The sequence below is a fragment of the Ambystoma mexicanum genome, chromosome 9 (assembly GCF_040938575.1).
Source record: "Ambystoma mexicanum isolate Mex_15411 chromosome 9, UKY_AmexF1_1, whole genome shotgun sequence".
In the NCBI taxonomy this organism is placed as follows: Eukaryota; Metazoa; Chordata; class Amphibia; order Caudata; family Ambystomatidae; genus Ambystoma; species Ambystoma mexicanum.
In genome coordinates, this window is record NC_090931.1 from 898,592,139 (window position 1) to 898,604,709 (window position 12,571).

Sequence of the window (12,571 nt, forward strand, 5' to 3'; positions counted from 1 at the left end):
AAGATTTTTCATATTGTTTCTCATGATAAGACCGGGACCAGTGCATGGTTTGAATGTCATGGTCGCTTATTTGTTGTGATAAAATAGAAAACTCTGATATGTCATTAAACAGGAGTCTATCAACACATGTGTAGTCAATTATGGCAGTTTGAACACCACAATGCCAGGTATTATGTTGTGGAATATCTCCTGGTTTAGCGCCATTCAGCTCTTCCATTATAAAGTTCCATCTCAAAGCTGCTACAGATAAGCTATTACCTTTTGAATTTTGACAAGATATGTTCAGATCACCAGTGATGATCGTGTAGTCACAAGTCGGGTCTTATAGGGTCATATTCAGAAGTATCTCCAAGGATGCAAACAATTCCTCATCTGATATTGCTGCATGGTTCCAATATATGTTTATTAAACCTATGGTTTTGCAATTGATTTTTATTCTTACCAATTGTAGAAAGCTGCTGGGGGAGAACCAAGGCTCCAAATAAATATTTGGAGATGTTTTTATGGCTACCATAAGACCAGCCATAGGTCTCCCCTTGACAGGTACAATTACCAGAACCAATGCTATAATATGATTGTCCCATACTGGGGACACGGACAACCATACTTCCTGGAATGCTAGTATGTTGAAATTTCCCAGAATGCAATTTTTGTTTTTTGTCAAATGTTTAAAACCTCTCGTATTCCATGAGGCTTAAGAGAGAGAGACTAGCTGCTGTACTAGTTAATTATTACCAGGTCTCAAATCTCTATCATCATATCGCCTTGCAGTTTCATTTGAATTTGATTGATGATTCGTAAACTGAGACTTCAGATTACTGTTAGATTTAGACTGATATTGATTCCTAAGCATGGACATTTGAGGTGGGTCCTCTACAGAATTATTTAACAGCTGGAAACACAGTTCATACAAATCCATCCTTGCTTGCCACAAAGCGTTTTTGACAAAACCAGATTTCATCCACAATTTTACCACTGATAAATCGGTTTGATGCAAAAACTCAATCTGATCAATATCCGCCGAGCATATTCCTTTCAGGGCGGGTACATCTGCAAGAATGTTCATAACTGATTGTCTATTAAGATCAAAAGAATGGAACGGATGCGAGCGGCACTGCAAAATTAGATGGTGAGTAGCCACAGGTTTCAGCAGAGTTTGCTGAACTCCTCTTGGAGCAGAGTTCAAGTTCAAATCTCTTTGAGGGCGCGTTTTATTTGTATAGGCCACTGAGGATGGTTGTCCAGAGGCATTTCTCTCAGATGAATCCACTACAGTGGATTTGTTGGCCATCAAGACAATTCTCTGTACTGATTTCTCAATTTCCTCTTTCCATTCCTTCATTATTAGTGTGTCCACACCTGGCAATTTTGCAGGCTCTGCTAGCAAAGGTTCATTGAAGACTTTGTTTCTTGAGGGCTCACTATATTTGAGGACGAGGACTCCAAGGATTTAGTTCCATTGTCTAAAGATGCTAAATTAGGAACAACCTGATTGATATCAGGATTTTTATTCTGCTTGCTCAATAGTATAAGGTTATCTAGAGGTTCATAAACTAAAGATGCTACTTTAGCCAATTTGGATTGATTTGCTTTAAACAACAGTACATCTCGATATTTATTAGCAATGGCTTTCCGCGCCAAAGAGGTAACTGATGTGGGTTTGGATAGCGTCTGGATGAACTGTCTAGTTCCTGAAATGTTAGAGTTATGGATGGATTTAACATTTTTTGATTTTTTCATGGCCTTCATTATCGGTGGCTGAGCAGTCTTATTATTATTTTTTTATCAAATATAAGGTAAGTAGCACCTTTGATGCACCGCTTCGTTGCCTCAACAGTTACCACATCGTGACTTTGTAGTCCATTTTCACTAGAGGACGTGGACGGAGTTTCCATATTCTTTGTTTTAACCTCTTTGTTTTATTTTTTTTAGATCATTGCTGACCAGGTACACAATTTTCTACCACATAATTTTGTGCTTCATCAGCAGGGGTGGTTACAGTCTTTGTAGAATCCAACACACTCTGAATCACTTTTTCAGCACAATCATCATTATTTGCAGTAATTGTTTCCTTATTTGCAACCTGTTGTAGTATTATTTGCTGGTTTTGCGAACAATCAATTAACAGTACATCAGCCTCATCATTTTGCATTTTTCCCTGTTTATCAATTACACTTTTCATTACCTTTAACTCCTCATTCCCTTGATTGCTATAACATATGCATGAAGGGTTAACGTTGCTTTGATTCTTTAGGAACTTTAACAATAGCATAAGTTGTTCATTAATTTTGGTATCTAAGAATGAAAATAATGCTGCATTCATTGTTTGGAGAGAGGTTTCAACACCTATAACAAACGTACCCTGGGAAGGCAGGTTTTGTTTACTGGGCGTATATTGGTTTTGGCGAGGAGTTGGGTGCGTAAAAGAGCAGGACAAAACCGATGACTCATTTGGCGATGGAGAGAACATCATGGGCGACTTAGATAAATCATGAATGCTCAAACCATTCTCACCCTCTTGATTGATCCTCTTGTCAGAATTAGTCATTCACTTCACAACTTTCACTGTTGTTATTAATGTTGGGCTCTCTCATAGGATGTATCTCCTTTTACAGCGCTACATCAGGAGATTCACATTCACCGACATTCTCTGTTACCTTAAATGGCACTGCGTCTACTGCGGATTTTGGAGGGTTTACTTTATGTACCACTTCATTTACCCCTCCTTTTATACCCAGTTGTTCTTTAATAAGTTCTAATGCACCTGCAGCAATTAAGGAGTCAGGCAGTGTGTTTGTTAAATCAACCACCCCCCCATTTTGCTTCTGCTTATCAGCGATTTCAGTAGAAGCTCCGTTAGTAGCAAGATTTAATGGGAGCTTTTTCACACCCTCCCTCTTTTTAGATCAAAACTCACAACACTTTCCTATGTCCGCAAGAGGCGCGCAGGAACATATATTAGAAGCAGATTTAGACGCGCGTACTAATTGAATCGTGACGAAGATTTAGGAGTCTGTATTGCCGCAGCAGCACAGGCTTTTATTTTATCTTGGGCAGGCATTCCTGTTTTTAATGTGAGCACCATCTAGTAAACGTAAGAGAATATTCTTTTGAATACGCTAATCAACAAAAAAACTACAGATTCTAGTTTTAATCGTCTCACAATAAACACTCAAGAGACTTTTGGGGCCAAACAATTTGAGAATTCCAACTGCTAAACTAGCACGTTCAAAAAGTAGATTGTTAAATCTACCGAGGGCACCCTTTAATAGTCTGCCACATCACCCTATGTAATGAGACAATAGTCAGAGAAAAACTCTGTGTGAAGATATTGTAGATAAAAACACCTCACCTTGTGAAATTTCACATATAAACTTACTCAGTCTCCACAGATTAGCCCACAGGGCAAATAAAGCATGCAAGATACAAAATCTGGGGCTTCAAAACACCATACACCGAGACCACGAACAGCAAACAGCGTACTTTTTCGTACTTCTCGTGTGCGCTGCGCATGTTGTTTTTGAGAAGGAAGTAGGCAGGGTCAGGGGCGGGATTCAAAGTACAAGCCCAATCAAATTAAGGCTGCAATTAATTACGAAAAGGAGGTTAGCACGTATCGTGTGGAAATAAAGTCACAATGCACGTAGTTGCTTATAGTCAATTTCAAAGTCAATTTCAATATTTACTTCTTTTGAATGGGTCAGGCAACATCCGTGTGTCCGTGAAGGACGTCTGCTCTAGTAGAGTCTCCCGGAGCGGCAAATAGGATTCCAGGAGACTGAGGGCTGACAGCAGCAAGTTCGTGTCAGCGAGCAATCCACGTGAGTCTTTTCCAGCAAACAGCGTACTTTTTGGTACTTCTCGTGTGCGCGCCGTATCCTTTATCAAAAAAACTGGTCTCTGCGGAGGCGTTGCGGCACGGTTTCAGCCCTCCCAGGAATGCGATCACCCCCGTCGGATCTCTTTCCCTGCGGATAGGCTGTGGGCTGTGACAATTGGTGACTCTGCTCCACTTGTTGTTGGGCGGTATGTTCGACAACTAGGGGTGAGTGAAATGGACAGGATTCTCCTCCACATAGAAAGGCCATCATTTTATCTCTGTAAACCATGAGGCATGGCCAAATAGGCTGTTTTGCTGATGTAAGTTCATCTTGTGCCCACAAAGACACCCTCAGTTGTGGTTTAAACTGGTGTAGAGTGGTTCAAAGCCCTCTAGATGGCTCTTCCTTCCTCGCCAGAACCCCCTCACCACTGAAATATCAGATGACGGAGCAGGCGCCCTTGGCTGGACTTTCTGCTCTAGACCTACAGGGGCAGGATTGAATACCCTTGAAGCTGCTGGCCTGCGGGGGATCCCGCTGGAGGGGCCTTCCCTACTCTCCATACGACAAGACCATCGGATGAGGGGGCTGTGTGCCCGACTCCGTGTCCTCCAGTGGTGCCTGGCTGACCAGGAGTAACTTGAAGCAGATGGTGCAACTGGCAACTGACATCCCATGTGCCTGGGGATCCCGGGACAGGGCTGCACCCTATAGGGGGAGGTGCCTGGAAAGGACCCTCAAAGAAAGGCATAATCCCCATTAAAAGAGGATTGGTAAACAGGAGATCGGGCCAGTAAGTTCCTTTAGCACGGCAAGCCGAGAAGGCAGGAGGAAACCATCCCTAGTAAAGAATCTGCCCTGCAAAGATATTTTATATCAAGCCAAAAAGGAAAAAAGCAGCCAAGAAAAAGCCCAGCTGAACACTCCTTGGTAGAAGGACTCTGGAGAAGGCATGAGACAATAGCTGAGGGTCACCAGGCGAACTGTAACGCTTACCTTGTCCCCACAGGGGCGTAAATGGTCTAGGCACCCTTCTGTTCTGCCAATACTGGTTACACTGGAATATCCCCTGTCATCATAGAGAGAAAAAAATAGGAGGGGTATTGGAATTAATATTATGTGGTCACTATACTATTGCTCACCCCTTTTCCCACCCTGCTGACTACCCTATGTGCCCAGTTCTCCTCCTCACCTGTGTTTTGATATTATGGAGCTTGCCATCCTGTTTCCGTGCAGGGGTGCGTTGGTGGTGAGGCACAAGAAGAACTCAGGCTGGAAAACATTGAAAAGGCCTCTGAAGGTAAGTGTCTTGATTCTTGGCGGGATCTTTTATTTTTAGTCAGTTGGGTGTTGAAGTCTCTGAGAGAAAAAAGGTTCTGAGGAGAGAGCTCTCTCTTGATGTAAAAATCTAGCAACTCTCTCTTTATTTTGCAGGTTCGTTGAAGAGAGAAGTTTCACTTGAGGAACTCTGGCGTCGTCGAAGAAAAAAACCTGAAGTCTTCTCTTGGGGTAAGAATACGCACGTAATTGAGAAAGAGGCGCAGCGCTACTTGCCTTTGTTGCCAAGCTTTGGAATGCTTCCGAGAGTTTGTCGGAGCTTCAGGCACGTAAGCGCATAGTTTTATTTTTACTCACTACAATGTCTATAATGTTCTTTCGTTAACTATTGTACCTTTTCTTTGCAGGTTTTCGGAGGTCGGAAGATTCCACGGTGAAGTTGCGGCTGAGGAAGAAGGTTGCTGACTGAACCGGGGAACTACGGAGAAAGAAGTCACCTTTCGGCAGACTGCTACTATGGAAATTCTTGTCAGGTACGTTGAAAAACCTAGGTCTGTGGATTTTCTGTTAAACTCAACAAGTTCATAACATGACCTTTCCATTGTCTTTACAGCTCTGTGAGCTGAGCACCAGTAGTGTTACACCGCTGTCAGCGGAACTAACGCGAAGCGCATGTTACTGCGGGGCGGGGCTTTTATAGTCCTCCATGCCCAACTACTAGTTCTCAATAGCCACTTAGTCTGTGACCCGCAGGGCGGCCATCTTATTAACCATTGGATCTCTATGGGAGCACACTGTAATTTTGGTACTGAGGGATGTGAGAATGCCGGTTTTGCCATGCTAATACCCATCTAGCCACACAGTTATGCACCAAGAACCCTTTCTGGCCTGAATACCTGATCCCAACCCAGCAACCTTGGAGGTGATCATGACAGTTTACCCCCCACCCCCAGGCCCCTCCTAAGGGTGGTCCTTTCGGCCCTGGCTTGGTGGGATGATTCTGATGAAATCCTTTAAGTAGCTGGGGAGCATGAATGTTAGAACTAAGTTCCCAGGTTCTGTTCTGCTGACCGAATCCCTTCCAATCCACCAGATAAAACAATTTCCTCCTGACCACTTTGGAATCTAAAACCTCTTTCACTTCGAACTCGGGTTCACCCTCTACAATCACTGGTTCCGGAGATTTTTGTATTCTGGTTCCTGGACTCATCGGCTTCAATAGGGAAACATGAAACACGGAGTGTATTCGCATATGAGATGGAAGGGTCAACTTCAGAGCTACAGGATTGATGATGGCTTCCACTGGAAACGGCCAAGAAATCTAGGTTAGAATTTATGCAGTCCCTTAAGAGCGATGTATCTAGAAGCTAGCCACACCTTGTCCCCCACTTGATACTCCGGAGTGTCTCTTCAGTGCTTATCAGCAAATTCTTTTAGCTGTCTTCCGATGCAGTCAGATCTACCCAGGCTTCCTTTTTAGCTCGGCAAATGTCCGCATGTAAAATCTGCACTGCTGGCATCTCTAATGGTTCTGGTGGATAAAAGCCAGAGGTTTGTGGATGGCAACCATTCAGAATGTAAAAAGGAGTATGCCCAGTAGCCGCATTTTCTACATTGTTGTAGGTGTACTCTGCAATCCAGAGCAAGTCCACCCAAGTGTTATCCGTTTGATGCAGGAGACATCAGAGATACTGCTCTAGGGTTTGGTTTGTTTGCTCCATCTGTCCATCGGTTTGTGATTTGGTGAGTAGTAGACAAATGCACTTCTATCTTGGCCATCTCACAACACCTCTTCCAAAATTGGGATACAAATTGGCTCCCTCCACAACTGATAAGAAACCATGTAGACGTACAATGTGTTCCAAGAAGACCTTAGCCAAGACTGATGCCGACGGAATTCCTTTTAGAACCACAAAGTGGGCCATTTTGGAAAACAAATCCACCACTACCAACAGGGTGGTAACTCTGTAATGAAATCCATTGAGATGGTGTGCAATGGGGTTGGTGGAACTGCTAAAGGTTGAAGAAGTCCTGCAGGTTTTTGCTTTGAACCTTTATTTGGGGTACATATTCCACAGGTTTGGACAAAAGCGAGGATGTCCTGACGCCAAGTGGGCCACCAGAACAGTCATTTAATTTTAGCAGTAGTCTTCGCAATCCCCGGATGACCCTTCAATAGCGCTCCATGATTAGCTGCTACGGCCTGCTGTTGCAGGACCCGAGTAGGCAGATAAAGACGCCCCTGGAAGTGCAGTATGTTCTCTTGGATTGAACAACGGGGCCCTTTAGACTCCCAGGCCTCTAACTTGGAGGTTGTCATACTAAGCTGGATCTTTGTCTTCAGATCCTCTACAGAGCATTCAGTAACTCCCAACATTTCTTCTTCAGGAATGATGTTCACATGGTTTTGGGCTACATGGATATCTTCATCCTCCCTGATGCGTGACAAGGCGTCCGCCTTGCCGTTGCACACTCCTGGGCAGTATGTGATGACAAAATCATATTCCGCAAAAAACAGAGCCAAACGTAGCTGTCGCGAGTACTTGGCTTTTGCAGATAGCAAGTATTGCACGTTTCTATGGTCTATGAGAACAGTGATAGTGTGCTAGCTCTGATAACACTGCTACATACTAACACTTCTATGCAGGTTAGATTAGACCTGGGGGGCAATATGACCTCGAAATTTCATACATATAGAGGGCTGAAGCAAGGGTGCCTTTTGGCTTCATCAATCTTCAATTTGTTTATACATGATCTGGGTGTAAATCTTAATAAAATCTTGAGTGATCCTCCCAGTTTAGGCACTCACAAGATCCCGTACCTTTTTTACGCGGATGATTTAATTCTCATTTCCAAAACGCACACTGGACTACAGAAACTCTTAGATGCCCTAGAGTCTTATGTAGATCTAAATCATCTAAAGATTAACATCAATAAAACTCAAACAATGGTATGCATATGGTGTTTGGGTTGTAAAGTTAAACCCTTTAGGTGGAGTCTGCGTAATGTTTCACTTGAACGGGTGTCCAGCTATAAATATTTGGGAACGCTAGTTGTAGACACTCGCTAAAGCCCTGAGGCTGACTTAGAAATCACTGGCAAATTGCGGTCTTTAGTTGCCCAAGCAAGAGTATTCATGGGCAAATTTGGAAAATTCACAATTAAACATGTGTTAACGTTTTACCTCCAGAAGGTTCTTCCAATTCTAACGTATGGGTCTGAAGCTCTTGCTCCTAAACCTGCAGCATGGTGGGACAAACTAGAATCCTCTTTCTGGAAGCAAGTTCTACACCTACCCATGTGTACACCCTTACCTTTAATTCGTTTTGAATTAGGTTCTTTATCAATGGTTTCCTTTGTCACCTGGAAATATTGCGCCTTCTTTTGAAAATGTCTGCTATCATTGGAGCGTCTAGGCATACTGGGTAAGGTGGCAACACATTTACTTATGCAAAATCAAACATTTTCTCGGAAGTGGTGTGAATTTACCGTGAATGCATTATCTGATGCTTCAGTTGAACTAGATTTGCTTTTATATAATGAAGCCCGAGCAAAACTGAAAATTCATCAATCTGACTGGTGTATGACACAAAACCAATGCCTAAAATATAAGGACTTTGATCGTAGCTTATTTGGTCATAAACGCTTTAGAGTCATGGCTGACTATTTTGGCCGAAGCTCCTTGTTCAAAGCTCCGACAAAGGTTTATTCGCTACCGCTTGAACCTCTGGCCAACCCTAGATGTTTTGCCGCATAGGAAGCAAATTCCAAATATTGAAAATCAATGTCGGTTTTGTAAAAATCCTGTTCAAGGGGAAACATTGGACCATTGCCTAATGTATTGCCCACTATTATCTATTACCCGAAAGAAGTGTTTCGAAAATTTCTTTGAGAATCAGAATGTGTATACCCAGAAAAATATGTGGCAATGTATCTTCACGACTACTTCCCTTTCAGTAAAGATAGCCACTGTACAATTTCTGGATGCAATTTTTCCTGATTCGCAGTAATACTGTACTCTGCTTTCCTATATCATCATTCATTATTAATTTGCTTGGCTTTTGAATGAAGTAATTTTGGAGGTGAAATGACTTGTAATGGATTTTTGTGTTTTTGTTCTCTGCTCTGTTGTGTGGTCATGATATTCATGTAAATATTCCGTAAGATGATTTTATATTTTCTAAACATATCGTATTGTATTGTTTTGTACTTGATGTAAAATTTGAAAGGTTGATTTTATCAACCAAACAAATTAAAAATAAAGAAAATTAAAAAAACAGTGAGTGTGCCCGAGCTCCTAACAAATGATGTCTCCATGTTTCCATTCCTTGAACACATTCTTAATAGCTAAAAGTTCCCTGTCTGTGATAGCATAATTCAATTCTGCTGATGAAAACTTCTTAGACCAGAAGGCCACTGGGTGCAATTGTCCGGTTTCTGAGTCCTTTTGGGAAAGTAACTCTCCCATGGCAGCACTAGAAGCATCGTTCTCCACCACAAACGGCAGATTGGGCTGAGCATGTCGTAACACTGGGGCAGTTGTGAACCTATTCTTTAAAGTCTGGAATGCCTATTTAGCTTCAGCGGTCCAATCGAATTGGATGGACAAGTTGAGAGAAACCAGATACAAAACACTGATAGAAATTGGCGAATCCCAAGAAACATTGGACTCCTTTCACCGACGTGGGAGAGGCCAGGTTGAAACCGCTTCCACTTTTCTGTTGTCCATCTGAATACCCTGTGGTGATGAGACGAATCCCAAAAATTCCACAGAAGAGACATGAAAAGAGCATTTTTCCAATTTGATGTACAGTTGATGTTGCCATAACTCAGTAAGTACTGCTGGAACATGGGCAATATGTTGCTGGGCTGAAGCTGAATAGATCAAGATGTCATCAATGTACACCACAGCGCACACATCTAACAATTCATGTAGCACATTATTCATGAAATTCTGGAAAGGTGCCGGTACATTGCATAAGCCTAACGGCATCACTAATCCATACCTAGTGCAGAAGGCAGTCTTCCATTCATCTCCTTTATTGATTCGCACCAGGTGGTAAGCTCCCTGAAGGTTTAACTTAGTGAAAACTTTAGCATTTTTGACTTGGTCCAACAACACTGGAATGAGTGGAAGTGGGTACCTGTTCTTCACTGTAATCTGGTTTACCACACGATAATCTATGCAGGTGCGAAGGTCCCCCTCCCTCTTAGGCACGAAGAATAGAGGAGAAGCTGCAGGTGATTTTAAAGGTCAGATAAATCCATTAGCAAGGTACTTATCAAGACATGTCTTCAGATGCGTATTTTCTTGCTCAGTCAAGGCGTAGATTCTGCTACACGGGGTCTGGGATCCAGGAATCAGATTGATTTGACAATCGTAGGGCCGATGCGGCGGTAGCATGTTGGCCTGCTCCTTTTTTTTCGAAAACGTCCTGGAAGTCTTGATATTCTTGGGGTAGGATTCCCAACAACCCCAGTGCAGGACCACTCCGCATAACGCCTGAACCTGTTTTCCTGATTCTTCTTCTACTCTGTAACATGAGCTCTTGCACTCTTCTGCGAACGTCAAGGTCCTGGCATGCCAATGAATCTATGGATTATGTTCTTCTAACCAGGGATACCTAAGATAACTTTGAACTGCGGAGCACTGATTAGGTCAAATGATATCTTTTCTCGATGTCCATCCTGGCAGAGCATGGTGCAGACCTATGTGCACTTTCTCACTTGTCCTGATATTAGCTCGGTACTGTCTACCGCCGTGACGTTCTCAACCACTGGCTTAGGGTACATAGCAATACCAATCTTGCTTGCAAGTTCGTGATCCATGTAGTTACCAATTGCACCACTATTCACGTATGCTTCTAAAGCATGCAGTTCGGAAGATTGATGGTGGCTGCTCAGGATGACGGGTGCAACGAAATGAGAGATCTGAGATTCCTTCTTCTGGCTCGACAAGCCGACCTCTAAGCTTGCCGGGCATTGGAGTTTTCCATCTGATCTTCTCTACTTTCTTCTTTTACAGCTTTCTCCAAGGCTCCTACCGATTTCCATGGAGGTTTCACCAGACAGTTCCGAAGGAAATGACCAACCGAACCACAATCTTCTCTTCTCCTTTTCCTTCTTTGAAATGGGGCCCCGAATACCCCCGAATTGCATAGGCTCAGGATGGCTCTCAGATGCATGACGCCCCCATTATCTTTCGGACAGATATGGTATGATCTGAATCTGAGCGGGACGCCATTATCGAAGGGTTCTTCAACGCACAGGTCAGTCGATTCGACGTCAACGCAGAGAAAGGACAAACCCATGGCCACCTCACAGCCAGTGGCCATACCAAGAGCCTCGATCACGAGAATGTCGTCGACAACCCCGAGTAGAATTCTGATACTCTTGAGTACCTCGAGGCCTCTACCAACTTTCTTGACGCCTTTTTCGATGGCTTCGAAGCCTTTAACGTCCGTGTCGACGATGTCGACGTTTTCTCAGCCAATTATGACAAATTTGGCCCCTTCTGCTCTGGAAATGGGATTTATACCATTTCAAAGATCTGATCATTCCAGAGCCTTAGCATCTATTTATGCGGAAGGGGAGAATTCAGATCAGGAGAGACCTTTTGAGTTGCAGGGATCTGCAACTCCTGTACCAGAGGAATTTACCTCTGAGGAAGGTAGGTTTAAGGACCTCCAAGAATCCTTACATGAAGCAAGTGGGTTGGACACTTCCCCAGAAGTGGAATTTGCCAAACCAGACCCAGGGGAACATGCTGAAACTCCGTATAGAACCTTGATGGCAAGGATAATAGAGTTTATGGGGTGGTCTACACCTTCACCTGCTTTTCAGCAAGACGACCTCACAGACATTTTGGTTAAAGGGCCACAGGAGGATCCTGTGGTGCCATTTCATGCGGCATTACAAAGGAAAATATTGGCAAACTGGGAAACCCCTGAGGTTATCCCGGCGGTTAACAAAAAATTATCAGCCAAGTATAGGGTGTCTACTGCTGACCCTGAGTATTTATCCAAACACCCAACTCCGGAGAGTCTGGTTGTTCAGGCAGCAACTTCATCAGGTAGTAAATCGGCTTACCCTACTGTTCCACAGGACAGGGATGACAAGAGATATGATTCTATGGCCAAAAAAGTCTTTTCTGCATGTAGCATGGCATTGAAATCCATCAATGCTACTTGTACGCTCGCAAGGTTCAGCCACACACTTTGGGAGTGTGCTTCATCAGCGGCTGACTGCCTCGAGGAGGGAGAAGAAAGGGAAGCGTTTCTCAACATCAATAAGGAAGGTAAGGACGCAATGTGCAAATCCCTTCAGACTGGCATCGATTCTGCTGACAGCATCAGCAGGGCCATGGCGGCAAGTACAACAGCCCAGAGATTTGCTTGGTTGCGAAAGTCTGCTTTTGCTCCAGATGTGCAAAGCAGACTCTTGAATATGCCCTTTGACGGCTTTGTTTGATA

At 43.4% G+C, this 12,571-nt stretch overlaps 1 protein-coding gene across 3 annotated transcripts in view; it reads left to right on the forward strand.

Annotated features, from left to right (window-relative positions):
* The window catches only part of PRMT2 (protein arginine methyltransferase 2), a 921,423-nt gene that overhangs the window by 597,593 nt on the left and 311,259 nt on the right, over positions 1-12,571 (forward strand). The gene's annotated exons all lie outside the window — the stretch shown is intronic.